The sequence below is a fragment of the Lutra lutra genome, chromosome 7 (assembly GCF_902655055.1).
Source record: "Lutra lutra chromosome 7, mLutLut1.2, whole genome shotgun sequence".
Classification (NCBI taxonomy): Eukaryota; Metazoa; Chordata; class Mammalia; order Carnivora; family Mustelidae; genus Lutra; species Lutra lutra.
Window position 1 is genome coordinate 142,946,169 of NC_062284.1, and position 12,879 is coordinate 142,959,047.

Consider the following 12,879-nt stretch of genomic DNA (forward strand, 5'->3'; position numbering starts at 1 on the left):
GCTGGAGGGTCCTTCTTCCTGGGATTCCAGAGGCCCTGGCCGCTGGCTGAGCTGAGCTGAGCTGCACCCCGTCTCACTCCCCACCCTGCCTGCCTCTCCCTGGGCTCCACGGTAGCCTCAGGCAGGGCCTCGGGTTCCCATCGCGGCCGAGCGGCTGCAAGCTGGCCTCCGGATCTAAATCTGGCTTGCAGGCATGTTGTATTTGGCCTGCAAGAGGTTTTAAAAATTTTTTAAAAAACATTTGAGCCAACATTTAAAAATTGGGAGAGTTTACATTTTAAATTCCATATTTTTGGCTTCTGCTGAAAATTTGCAAGATCTGGCAACTCCGGCCCACATTCCCACGTGGCAACAGTTGGGGAGCTGGGAAGCAGCTGCCCCCCACCAGAGGCCCTCGGGGGGCTCCCACTAGAGAGAGGCATGGTCCACTTACCCGCCAGCTTAGCTAGACGGGGCGGGGTGGGGGGAACTGAGCCCTGGAGGGTGGAGGGACTTGTTGGGGTCACTCAGTGGGAAAGCCCCTGGGACAGGATCTGGGAACCTCCAGGTCTGGCATCAGGGGTCTTGTCACCCACTTTACCTGGGTAGAGCCCCCAGCCTGCCTCTCCTTCCATGACCCTGGCTCTGGCCCTCCTGCTCTCTTCTTCTGACCTCAGGAATTGGCTGGCTTCGGTCATTCATGCTGTCACTCAGGCCTGGGGACCATGAGAGCTGGAGGTCTCAGAGGCCTGCCTTTTTTGTGGCTTCATGTTTGCTAGACAATGAAGGGGAGAACCAGGGTCACCCATAGCCACTCAGCCAGATGGGACAGAATCCGGCCTAAAATTCAGGTCCCTCCGCTGGTGTGTAGCGCCCACCTCCCTCCACTTCAGGTGTGAATGGTGAAACTCCAGGTATTATCCTCAAAAAAGGGCTTTCAGGTTAAGGACTGGAGGCCAGGGGTCTGCCCCACCCCCCAGCCTGGGAATAGTTCTGGGGACACAGGCCTGTCCAGGCCAGGAGGGCAGGAGACACACAGCAAAGTGACCACCAGCATGACCTTCACTACTATCACCGTGCCAGAGACTGAACTCCTACTGTGTGCCAGGCACTTTCACCCATGACCTCTAACCCTCCTGCCCCCACACACCCTGGAGGACGGAGGGCTCTGCTGTTCTCTGAGCTGCTTCTGGTAGCTCTCTGACCCTCCTATCTGAGCATCTGATGTGTGGCTGGGACATAGGGGACTCAGAGCAGGGGTTCCCCATGCTGTACGGAATCCTCCAGAGGCCTGGGTGTCATTGGGCTCCCCCCGGGCCCAGTGTCCCCAGAGCAAGGGCTGCCCTATGTGCAGGGCTGAGTGGCAGAGAGGCAGGGGTTCCCCATTGCCAGGCCACCCGTTGGGTGTGTTTCCTGTGACAAGGCAAAAGAAGGTTCATGACCATGCCCGCCTGTTCTTCCTGGCCAGGGAAACCGAAGCCCAGAGGGGGTGGTGACCTGTCCTGATGACCAGCAGGCAGGGGATCCTTGAGCCGAGTATGGCTCAAGCTGAGAGCGTGGGCTGGGCTCAGGGCAGCGGGCCCAGCAGCCATCAGGGAAGGCTGCCTACTGGTCATGCTGCTCCCTGCTCGCCCTGGACAACGAGGCAGGGGCCTGGGGGCCAGGGAGGGGGCAGTGGCAGGAGACTCTGAGGAGCAGAGGGGCAGAGGAAGGGGTTGAGACTGCCTGGGTCCGGCCCTGGCTGCTCTGCTGTGACCCGAGTCTCGGTTTCCTCCTCTGGACATTGGGAGCATAATGATGGCACCAACCTCCTGGGGGTGCACTGTGCCTAGGATCAAGCGTTAGAACAACACCCAGAATTTTGTTTTTAAAAGAAGCTGTCCTGGTAGGGAAGCCATCCTCAAGGGTCCTGGTCGTGAGCTCCGCCAACCTGGTCCTGTGGCCCCACCTAGGTCCTGCACCCAGAGAAGTCTGGAAGGGGCTCTGTCCTCGCCTGGCCCCAGGGGACACAGATCGTTGGGGAGACTGAGGTCAGAACCAGGGTGGGTGTGCACGCACGTGGGGCTCTGCTCTGCTCAACGAGATCTCCAGGACAGCTAAGTGGGGTCCACATCTTTCTGCCCATTGGGGAGGCCGGGGCTTCTGGGTGCGCAGGGTGAGTGGGGCACAGGTGCCGAGAAAGACAGCTGCTTTGAGATTTGAAGACCTCGGTCCCAGCCCAGATCCCCGCCATGTGACCTGGGGCATGCAGCAGCCCCTTAGAGCCTCAGTTTCCAATTCTATAAAATGGGGGAATTAGTGAAGGACATGGATCTATCTATCTGCCCGATAGGACAGGGACATACCACCTCACATGGAGGGGTCTGAAGTTCAAAAATTCAAAGCAACAATCGTACGAAATCCTGTGATAAAATACAGAGGCAAAAATTCATGTGCACTGGGGTCACAACGATCCGCCTGCCCCAAGCCAGAAATGTCACCGTAGAGATTCATTCTTTTGGTTCTTAAGGTCTTGCCCATCACAGATAGGATAAAGGGAGTGTGATGAAGGACCTCGGAGGTGGTCAGCCAGGACTGATGGAGAAAGGACACAGGGAAGAAGGAGAGAGGGGACCCCAGCAGCCTCTGCCGAGCTGCCCAAAGGAGGATGGGCTGAGGCCGAGACTCACCCGGTTTGGAGGCTTCCAGGGGGAGGCCGCTGGGCCTCCATGTTTGTCGAGGGCCATTCGAGAACCACTAGTCTCCACGGCCTGGCCTGGCCTGGCTCTGCCAGCAACCTCAGCTGGGGACAGCGGAGGGTTCAAGGCCAGGGTCTTCTCTGGGGCTGCAGTTCCTGAGAGGGGCTCCTGGGTGGGGCCTGGGTCTTGCTTCCCCGCAGAGGACTCCGGGCTGCGGCCTCTGGGCCCCCGGAAGGCCTCCAGGGTCCCAGGATCCAGCACTCGCACAGTGACCTCATCTAGGAACCTGGAGAAGGGCAGCCTGGCCTCTCTTCGGCGGCGCAGCCGGGCAAGGGGGCCTCTGGCAGTCCTGCTGCCCGTGCTCAGGGGCTCCGGGGTGGACCGCAGGCCAGCTGACGCCTGTGTCTCCTCCTGGCCTGGTCCCGCCGCCCAGCTGGGGCAACGTGTCTGGCCCTCGGGGTTCCGGCCTAGAGCGGGACTTGGTGTGCGGCTTTGAAGGTCCTCTCTGCATGCTTCCTTCCTCGGGGCTGCGGCCCGGGGCTCCAAGAAGGAGCTGTGGCCCTCTTGCCTGGGGCTGCCAGGGTCAGGGCCCCCGGCCTGAGAGTCTGCCCCGGAGAGCATCCTCCTTAGTCCAAGATAAGCCACTCCAAGTACCTCATTGACCCCCACTTCTCTCCTCCCACGGGACTGGGATCCCCTGGCCTCTTGAGAGGGCGTGGTCAGGTCCACCTGCCCCTCATTGGCCAGAGCGACCTGCTGAATCCCTGCCTGCCCATTGATCCAGAGAGCACGTGGCAGGGGGGCTCCCACCCCCTGCATTGATTCTCACTAAGTGAGAGCTGGGCTTCAGGGCTTAGAAAGTGCTACAGAGAAGGTCATGTCCTGAGCTCTATGTCTGCTGGAGTGGCAGGGTTGGGGGGGGGGGCGGGGGACAGCCTACACTGAATGAGCACCTGCTGCGTACGGGAAGGGGCTGGCCTGGGCCTCACACACGCCACTCACATCTCCTCTGCCAGGTGTGGTGTTGGATGCATGGAGATGGAGAGGTGGGCAGCACAGAGACAGCTGTGACAACTGCCAGGACAGGGTGAGCACAGGGCCTGAATAAAGGGAAATTAGAACATCATTGATCTGGCCAAATGGGAGGGTATGGTGGAGACTGCCGGTTGCCCACGTTTTCCTATCTGTCCTTAGTAAAGAACTCATTTTATTCCGGAAGGAAAGATACTCAGCTAAAAGACTGCATTTCTCAGGCTCCTTTGCAACCAAGGGTTGCCAGGGATATATAAACAGAAGTTATTGGGTGTGACTTCAGGCAGAGCTCCTTAAAAAGGATTAGACAGCTTGCATGGGCTTCTTTTGCTCCCACGCCCCACCCTCCTGCTTCTTAACTGGAACATGGAAGTGATGGTTGGAGCTATTGCAGCTACATTGCACCACGAGGCAAACTTGTGGCAGAAGCTATTTACAAAGGTGGGAAGAGCAGAAAGATAAAAGGAACCTGGGCTCCTGATGGCTACTGAGTCATCACACCAGCCCTGGACCACCTGCCTTTGGTGCTTTAACTTGAGAGAAATAACCTCTTGTCTAATGTGAGCTGTAGTTACTTACTTCCAGGTTCCATTACTAACAGGTGTGTGCCATTCCTCAACAATACACAGGGAATAAGGCAAGGAATAGTGTTTGGTAATGCAATGAGGGAAGAGCCTTTGGCACATAGGTCCCAGAGTGTAATTAAATGGGGAGTAGAATGGAGAAGATTAATCTAGAGAAAAGGCCAGAGCCAGGCCTGGGGACTTTCTCCTTTGTGTGGAGGGAGATATGCCTGCCTCCGGCATCTCGGGGAGATACAAGCCAGGACTCCTTCCTGGGATGCACCTGCATGAGTCAAAGGAAGTCTCACTGCAGGGTGGCAGCCCCAGGCCCTTGGCTGGCCAGCTCCTGGCCATCACTACCACCTGGGCTTCTGGTGCTGCTCAGAGCTTGGCCTTGACTCTCCTTGGCAGTGCCTACTCATGGCTGTGACCCTGGGGCCCCTGCCCACTTGGTGGTGCCTAGATGCCTCATATCAAGTGCTAGGGACCCCTTCTTTTCTGGACTCAATTGGACACCTCTCTGAATGCCCCCAGAGCATCTGTGGCTGAATGTCTGAAAAGCTCCATAAGCTCAGCTCCACAGGAGCAGCCTGGACTACTCCTTCTCTCTTCCCCTCCTCCCCCTTCCAACCAGCAGGCCCTGGCAATTCAGCTCCTCTCAGACCTGACCACTTCCCTCCATCCCCAACATCACCTTACTCATCCCAGGTGCCACCATGTCTCACTGTACACCTGCAATCACCTGTCCCCCAGGCCCCTGACCCTCTGCTGGTCCAGCTTGGTCCATCCCACAAACATACCAGTGTGAATTTTAAAATTCACAGACCAAATAACTAGACAATGTCACATGATCATAATGTGACCTGCAAATCCCTGCCAGCCAATGTCTTCTTTAGAAGCACCTAAGGGCCCTCTGGAACCTTCATCAAGTTCCTGACTGTGCTAAGCTTTATCTGGTCTCAGGGCTTTTGCATGTGCTGTTCCCTCCACCAGAATCACTCTCCTTCCCTGTCTCTTTCCCTCTGTCTCCTCACCTAATTCACATTTAACTTCAGGGCCCGAGTCATCAGCCTGTCCCCTTGCAGCCCCCAGATCAGATCAAGTCCCCTTGCAAGAGCCTCTTGTCACCCCTGCACTTCTCATAGCACAGCCCCCAACTGCAAAGGGTACATTTGCAATCATTTGTTTATTCTCTCTGTCCCCAGGAATTGAAGCTCTGTTCCATCCTTACTCTCTACATAGGCGTAGGCAGATAGTAAGTGCTCAATAAGTAGTTCTGGAGTGGCCCCTTTCTGGGCTGAGAACTGGGGAGGAGAACATTGAAGAGCATGGATCACAGGCTCTTAGAAAACCAAGCACCCCCCCCTAGCCTTGCAGTCCCCTGATAGCCACTCCCTGACACCAGGATAGCCCCCTTGGCAGTGGCTGTCCAGCCCCTGCCCCATCACCATCCCCATTACCACCATGGTCTCTATCACCACCCTATCACTATCTCCATCATCATCACCATCACCATCTCCATCATCATCACCATCACATCTCCATCACCATCACCATCACCAACTCCATCTCAATCACTATCTCCATCCCTATCATCATTGCCATCTTGAACTCCATCACCACCACCACCACCATCATCTCCATCATGATCTCTATCACCAACTCTATTGCCATCACCATCTCCATCTCCATCACTATAACCATCCCATCTCCATCACTACCTTCATCACCATCACATCTCCATCACCATCCATCACCATCCCCATCACCACCACCAACTCCATCTCCATCAACAACTCCATCCCCATCTCCATCACCATCCTTATCTCCACCAGCATCTCCATCACATCTCCATCTCCATCACCAACTCAGTCTCCATCACCAACTCTGTCTCCATCACTAAGTCCATCTCCATCACTATCTTCATCACCATCAACATCACCATCACCACCACCATCTCTATTGCCATCACCATCTCCATCACCAACTCTGTCTTCATCTCCAAGTCCATCTCCATCATCATCTCTGTCAGCAGCCCCATCTCCAACTCTATCATTGTCTCCATCACTGTCAACATCTCCATCACCATCTCCATCACCATCACCATCACCATCACCAACTCCATATCCATCAACCATCACCATCACCATCTCCATCTCCATCACTACCACCATCTCCACCAACTCCATCCCTATACCTGTTACCATCCCCATGTCCATCACCATCCATCTCCATCACCAACTCTGTCTCCATCACCATCGCCATCACCACCACCATCTCCATCATGATCTCCATCATTTAAACCATCACCAACTCCATCACCATCACCACCTCTGTCAACATCACTGTCTCCATCTCCACCACCATCACAATTCCATCTCTACCACCATCTCCATCTCCATCATCACACCATCACCATCTTCATCACCATCATCACTATCTCCATCACCATATCCATCTCCATCATCACCACCATCACCAACCTCCATCACCACCATCACCACCTCCATCACCATGACCATCACCAACTCCAACTCCATCACTATCTCCATCACCATCACCATGTCCTTCACCCCATCATCTCCATCACCATTTCCAACTCCATTGCCATCTCCATCACCATCATCATCTCTATCACCATCACCATCACCATCACCATCATCATGTCCATCATCATCATCATCTTCATCACCATGGCCATCACCATAGCCAACTCCATCACCATCACCTCCATAACCATCTCCATCACCATCTCCATCTCCATCATGACCACCATTGTCATCATCTCCATCTCCATCACTATCTCCATCTTCATCAATATCATCTCCCTCACCACCACCATCTCCATCACCACTACCATCTCCATCACCATCTTCTCAACATCAACATCAACATCTCCATTACCATCACCATCAACACCATCTTCATTACTTTCTCCATCTCCATCACCACCACCATCTCCATCACCATCTCCTCAACATCAACATCAACATCAACACCAACATCAACATCTCCATCTCTATCACCATCACCATCACTAAGTCCATCACCACCACTGCAGCAGGAGGCTGCAGACTCAAGGTCAAATCCCTCTCCAACACTCCCAGTAGGACAAGTCATGGACTGTGGACAAGTCATGTCCCTTCTTTGCCACATGCAGATGGATGCCCCATTCAGGGACAGTGGTGGGAAGTGGTGTGAGAACACAGGTGCTGGGCATCTTTATCACAGAGCCTGGCATCTCATAGGACCTCAGGATGCATAAAACACAGGGCTCTAATGTGTCCCATTCCCTGTGTATGTGTGGTCACAAGAGTGTTCTAGGGACTCTGGCCAGCTGGTCCTCCGAGCTTCTCCTAGAGTTGCTGGCTGCATCAGACAAGTTCCGTTGTCATAACAACCCACTGGCTCTCTGCCGCCTGGGCCCGAAGCCTGGGAGGATGCTGCCGGCTGCCGAAGCTTGCATCCTGGGCCTGCTCACCTCTCAGCAGCTTGGACTGTCTCTCCTGAAAGGGCTCCACAGCTCCTAGCATGGCAGCCCCTGCCTCTTGACTCATCTGTTGCCGTCCCACTTCCTGACTCTCTACTGTGTGTCAAGCTCTGTGTTTAGCTTGCACATGCATCATGGCCCAAATCTGCACCCAGCCTGCAAGTTGGGACAGCTATGAACTCAGTTTTGTGCTAAAAGAAGCAGAGTCTCAGGGAGGCAAAGTGACTCGTCCAAGGTCCCATGGCTCTGACATTGCAGACCCAGGAGGGGAACCCATAGGTCAAGTCCTCACCCTGTCTCCTCTCTAGCACTCCTGCATCCCTCCACCACTGCCTGGCCCCTCCTTGAACTCATGGGCGTGAAGATGGCCTCTGAACTTGGAGAGAGGAGGGACACAGCCTCCTGTTGCCTCTTGGGCTGGAGCAGGAAGACCTGGTTAGAGGGTACGGGGTGGGGGGACCCTGTAGGATGGGCCGGGCAGCTGGGTTCCAGACACCACCTCATTTATTCTCACAGTAACCCTCTAAGCTAGGATTTGTTACCCCATTTCACAGAGAAGGACTTCGGCTCTGAAGGGTCACTGGTCAACAGCCACGGCTTGCCAGAGGCCAAGGCCTGCAATAAACACTGGCAGGAGCGCAGTCCCCTTCCTGGGGCCTCCCTCCTGCCCCAGAAGTTTCTATTACCATCACCCCCATGGATGAGGGCATGGAGGGCCTGCAAATTTTTACACTTGCACTTTTAACCACGCTGTCTTGTTGCTTCTCGATCTTTCTCCACTGGCCCAAGAATCCTAAAGGGCAGGGGCTCTAGGTGGCTCAGTTGGTTAAGTGCCCAACTCTTGGTTTCGGCTCAGGTCCTGATGTCATGAGTCATGGGACGGAGCCCCATGTGGGGTCCTGCGCTCTCAGAAGGAGTCTGCTTGGGTTGTTTCCCTCTTCCCTTCCCTCCACTTATTCTTTCTCTCTTTCGAATAAATAAATAAATCTTTAAAAAACAAAACAAAACAAAAAAAATGAATCCTAGAGGGCAGCCCCAGGCCTTAGGTCTCTTGAGTCCCCAGCGTCCACGGGCATGCTCTGTGGCAATGGTATTCATATTCTAGATTCTTCCCCAGCCTTTCTTCCTCAGAAGAGGCGAGCACTTGAGCTGTCCAAACCTTCTAGGATGCAGGACTCCCAGCTGGTCACCTGTCTTTTCAAGAATAGCCCCTTCCGTCTCTCCAGCCCCGCAGCCTCCCCACTAGACTATCACAGAACCGGAGCCCTGGGGGTCATGTGAATAAGGCAGCAGCATCCAGGGAATCAAGACGCTTCACCCATCCAACCAACCAGCCTTCAAGCCATCCATCCCTATAGTCACTCATCTGTTAATATGTGCCCATTCGTGCATCCTTCCATGCCCGTACCCGCTAGCTGCTGACCTGTACTCGCCCAGCTGCTAATTCTCTAATTCCTGTATCCATCCACCCCCCCATTCATCCACGCATCCATCTGCCCACCCGCGGATGCATCCATCCATGGACATGTGTCTGTTTGTGCATTGAGCCGTCCCTCTCTGCCCATATCCACGCACTCATCAACATCCCGCTCAGGTTCCTACCCATCCCTTTTTCTTTTCTTTTTTCTTTTTTTTAATTTGATAGACAGAGATCACAAGTAGTCAGAGAGGCAGGCAGGAGGGAGAGGAGGAAGCAGGTTCCCCGCTAAGCGGAGAGCCCGATACGGGGCTCGATCCCAGGACGCTAGGATCATGACCTGAGCCGAAGGCAGAGGCTCTAACCCACTGAGCCACCCAGGTGCCCCCCCATCCCTTTTTCTGCACTCATCCACACATGCCTACAGCCACCATCTTACAGACTCCTGAGCACCCCTCCATCTGTGCCAGCCTCCAAGAGTTGACTAATCCATTTAGCATCCATCTATCCTGGCATGGACGCTTGTGTCCATCCATCCCTTTATCCATCTATCCGTCTGTGGACATCTGTCCATCCATTTCAGATCCTTCCATCCATTCACCCATCTGTCTTGCCATATGCATCAGAAATTCACCCTCCTGTCAGTCCACCTATGCATCCGTCCACCGATGCCTTGTTCTAGTCATCCAGTCATGCATCCTTATCCGTTCTTCCGTCTGCTCACCCTCCCATCCCTATCTACCCTGCCACTTACATCCATCAGTCTCCACTCCCACCCATCTACCCTTCTACTTTCTATTCATGCATCCACCAGTCTGTCCTGCTGTACACTTCCCATCACTGTCCATCTGCACACTCTCCCCTTTGGTCCATTGCATATTCCCGAGCGGAGTCGGGTGCGTGGGGAGAGTATGCTAGGTGAATACAGAATTCATTCCTTTACTCACTCATTCATTCATTCCTATAATATTGAACCAAGAGAGACAGCTCTGGTCAGCTCCTCCCATCAACTACCGTCTGGAGCCTGCTCTGGGACGAAGGTCACACCGACTGACCATGATGGGTGTTGCATCAGCCACTGAGGCCCAGAGAGGGCCAGGGCCTCCGTGAAGGTCACACAGTGAATCAGTGGCAGAGAAGGAAACGGCACTCAAGACTCCAGATTCCTATCCAGGCCTTTCTACCAGGCTGGTCACCAGCCTCAAGGAGGAGGGGAGGACCAGGAAGGGACATTAGGGACAGTTCTAGACCCAAAACAGTGAACCTTGAGGTCACCCACCCCTGAATTTGTCCCTGGGGATCTTTATGTGCTTTGAAGGGAGAGGTCACCTTTCCCCACCACATGGCCATACCCTTGACATCCAACTCCAACAGGACTGAGCTTCTTCTGATCCCCATACTCTCCCCTCTTACCCCCGGGTCTTGACCCATGTTGCCCACCGACATTCCCCTACCCTCACCTGTTCAGTTCTGACTCAGTCCTAGGACCTCCCCTCCTGGGATTTGAGAAACTATTTGTGGGCTGTCTCCAAAACAGGACATGGATTCCTGGGCTATTCTCATTTCATTCATTCATTCATTCATTCATTCATTCTTCAACGTCAAGTGCCCACAGGAGCAGGGGCGCTCCTTCAGAGTGCTGTTGTGGGGATGAGGCATGAAGCTGATACTGGGTTTGGCACACAGTAGGTGTTCAATAAATGGCGACGATCGAGGGCCAGACTCTGTGCCTGAGTCCCTGCGAGTGAAAGGGAGATGATCTAACAGACGGCTTGTGACTCACTTCCCACCCAGACCTGGAAATGTCTCCCATCCCACCTCAGCGCATGGAAAGTCCATCCCCTAAGACAGGCTCCTGGCAGTCCTCAGCCTCCTTGCTCAGCATCCCAGGTGTGAACGGCTCCAGGTTCTGAGGCTCCGCAGAACACAGAGCTATATATATGAGACAGTAGCCCAGGAGGTCCCTCCACGGAGCCACAGCTGCCCCTCGCCCAGCACCGATGTGCCGAGCAGCCGGGAAGAAGCCACGTCTGCCACTGTGCTTGCTTTTCTCTGTCGCCCTGATTACAGTTAGAGTCGGGAAAATTAAGGGTTTTCGGGGACGCTGCCAGGGCCCTTGCTGCTGCCTCCCCGCCCTGCACGTCACAGATGCCAGGCAGAGCCGCCTCCATCGGCCACTTGCCCCAGCCAGCCGTGCCATTCTGGGCCTGGCTGGGGAGCCCCCCACAGTTCTCCAGGGGCTTTCTCCCACTGTCAAGAACCCTGGGAACAGAGGGGGTCTTTGCTGGGATTGGCGGGTAGTGGAACTGGGGCCCAGTGAAGGGAAGCCATCTGTCCGTGGCCCTTAGAGATGGGGGGCATGGGACCTCAAAAGGAGCCAGGCCCGGGGAGCCCCAAGGCCTTGACCCCTGCTGTGCACAGCGGGAGACCCCAGGCCCTGCAGGACCCACTTGCAGGCGCTCCTCCTTCGGCCACCCCCACTCACTCCTGGGTGCCTCCTCGCTCCCATTCCGCTCCTCAGGAGACTCCAGGAGGTCGCCCACGCTGTTCCTGCCCCAGAGGAACCCACTGGGGATAGGGTGGGGCACAGGCGAGGAAGGAAACACCTCTAAATCAGGCAGGAAGCGGAAGCGCTAGGGCAGAAATTCCCATCCAACGCGCCGCCGGGGTTCAGGGCTGGTGCGAGCGCCAGCTGAGCAGCCCTGGGCCTCAGTTTCCTCGCTTGTCACCGAGGGGAATGTCAGCCCCTGCCTTGCAGGTCCCTAACGAGACGGAGGGGTCTCTGGGCCGGGGGCGCGCCCACGCGCTGCAAACGCTCGGCGAACCTGCCCGGGGTCCAGCCTCCTTCCGGCCACTCGGCCTTTGGGGCGGCCTCGGCGAGCCGGGTCTGGCCCAGCCCCCTGACGCAGGGCAGGACGAGGCCTGCCGGCACCCGGCCACCTGTCCCCTGTCCTCGCCCTGGGCCCCCGCCCCACCCTCCCACCCGCCGCAGGGACGCGCGGGTCGGGGGGGGGCGATCGCCCGCAAACCGGACCCCGGCGCTCGGGCCGGCGGGGGGCGGGGAGGGGCCGAGCCGCGCTAGGAGGCCGAGTCCCCGCCCCGCCCCGAAACTGCCCGGTGCCCGGGAGCGGCCGGCCGGCCCCCCACAACCCTCCCCACCCCGCCTCCTCCCCGGGCCAGCGAAACCTCCGCGGCGGGGCCCTGGCGCCCCGGCACCGGAGGGGGCGCCGCGGGCAGCGGAGAGGAGGCTGGACAGCCGCCTCCCCCCACCCGGGCCGGAGCGGGGGTGCGGTGCAGAGCCCGCCCCGGGCGTGGGAGGCGCCCGCCCCGCCCCCCGCCGGTGCCCGCGCCGCGCCCTCCCGGCTCGCAGGTACTCACCGCCCGGCGGAGCCGGCCGGGCCGGCGGCCGCCCGTCCACATGGCCCCGGGGCAATCGCGCCGCTCGCCGCCGCCGCCGCCGCCGCCGCCGCCGCCGCCGAGCTCGGGTCCCGCCGCCCTCCCCACCGAGGCCGAGCGCGCCGGGAGCCGGCGCGGCCGGGGCTCCCCCACCCCCCGGCTTCCCGCAGGGAGCGCCCGCCCCCCGCCCCCAGCCCGGCTCCCCGCCAGCCCGGGCCCCGCGCAGCCGCGGCTGATTCAGCGGCTCCCCCCCGCCGCGCGGGGCCGGGGCGCACTCGAGGGGCGCGGGGCCGGACCGCGGGCGTGGGGGTGCGCGGGGGGCGC

General features: G+C 57.3%; 1 protein-coding gene across 2 annotated transcripts in view; it reads right to left on the reverse strand.

Annotated features, from left to right (window-relative positions):
* The window catches only part of BEGAIN (brain enriched guanylate kinase associated), a 46,423-nt gene extending 33,858 nt beyond the window's left edge, over nucleotides 1-12,565 (reverse strand). Inside the window, exon 1 of one of the 2 annotated variants that reach the window (XM_047738990.1) lies at nucleotides 12,538-12,565. The gene's annotated coding sequence lies outside the window, so the exon portion shown is untranslated. The remainder of the gene's footprint in view (nucleotides 1-12,537) is intronic. The other variant, XM_047738986.1, reaches the window with a different exon arrangement.
* Between the last annotated feature and the right edge of the window lie 314 nt (nucleotides 12,566-12,879).